Here is a 654-nt window from a genome sequence, read left to right on the forward strand (position 1 = left end):
ACGTCGTGCTCAGTATATAAAGTGGGGGGAGTTGGCCAGGGGCGGTGGTGACCGCTGCTCGGGAACTGGCTGGTCATCGGTCGGCAGGTGGTGAGCAATTGGTGTATCACTGATTTTGTATATTCTTTCATCATCATCATCATCATTATTAATTACATCATCATCATCATCATTTATTTTCCCTTCCTTTTCTGTCCTATTCAACTGTCTTTATCTCAACCCACAAATTTTACTTTTTTTTTCCGATTCTTTTCCCCATCCCACTGTGGGGGGGAGTGAGCGAACAGCTGTGTGGTGCTTAGCTGCCTGCCGGCTTAAACCACAACGTCGTCTACATTTTTTAAGGTGAAACAATGCATAATAATGTAAGGATGTTTCTAAGTCTGCATACAGTGTCTGATTTACTTTTATCCTTCCAAAAAGAACTATCTGTGACTTGAAAAGAAACCAAGTATTTTTTTAGGGCAGAGAAATGTTCTACTGCTGCAAGTATTCAGGCATGGATTTTAGGATAAATGTAGTGTCTAAATGTTGATCAGGATTGATACCATCATATTAGTATTGCTTCAAAAATAACTCTAAGAAGTCTTATGAGTATAATATAGATATTCCTGTACATCACCATCACTGCCCATATAAAATGAAAAAAAAAAA

At 38.5% G+C, this 654-nt stretch overlaps 1 protein-coding gene across 1 annotated transcript in view; it reads right to left on the reverse strand.

Moving 5' to 3' along the window:
• The window catches only part of MSRB3 (methionine sulfoxide reductase B3), a 92707-nt gene that overhangs the window by 66793 nt on the left and 25260 nt on the right, over nucleotides 1-654 (reverse strand). The gene's annotated exons all lie outside the window — the stretch shown is intronic.

The sequence above is a fragment of the Pygoscelis adeliae genome, unplaced genomic scaffold (assembly GCF_000699105.1).
Source record: "Pygoscelis adeliae isolate BGI_AS28 unplaced genomic scaffold, ASM69910v1 Scaffold113, whole genome shotgun sequence".
NCBI classification, from domain to species: domain Eukaryota; kingdom Metazoa; phylum Chordata; class Aves; order Sphenisciformes; family Spheniscidae; genus Pygoscelis; species Pygoscelis adeliae.